The sequence below is a fragment of the Penaeus monodon genome, chromosome 28 (genome assembly GCF_015228065.2).
Source record: "Penaeus monodon isolate SGIC_2016 chromosome 28, NSTDA_Pmon_1, whole genome shotgun sequence".
Classification (NCBI taxonomy): domain Eukaryota; kingdom Metazoa; phylum Arthropoda; class Malacostraca; order Decapoda; family Penaeidae; genus Penaeus; species Penaeus monodon.
Genome location: NC_051413.1, coordinates 31,350,368 through 31,350,868, shown reverse-complemented (window position 1 = coordinate 31,350,868; position 501 = coordinate 31,350,368).

Below are 501 nucleotides of genomic sequence, written 5' to 3'. Positions count from 1 at the left end.
TCTGTTGACTAAAATCACAAAATCATTTGACAAAGAACCTAAGAACTTTTTTCCTCTATAATTGCTATTAAAATCACGCCAGTTTTCAATGATATTGATCCTCAGCCTATATTCTTCCCAATTTAATTGCCATATTTCATACATCCTCACACTTTTCCAATTTATTTAGCTTACCGTAATCAAGATATATAATAGTTTAGCATTGTTTACGTTTGTCTTAAAGAAAACGAAAAAGTTTAATTTTCTTCATAAAAAAAACTCGTATTTGCAGGGGACACTTTTCTTATGATAGATTTCCCCAGCATTTGGGATAAATAACTATAAGGCACGCTGCTTGAATTAAAAAGACAAAAAAGGAAGGAATAAACAGTAATGATAAGTTATTGAAAATATCCATTACATTATATTGTTATGCGAAAACTCACTAATTACAGCAGAAATATGAATTTCTGAGAATGAAAGTAGATAACCTTAATATTCATTGCATATACAGTACCATAG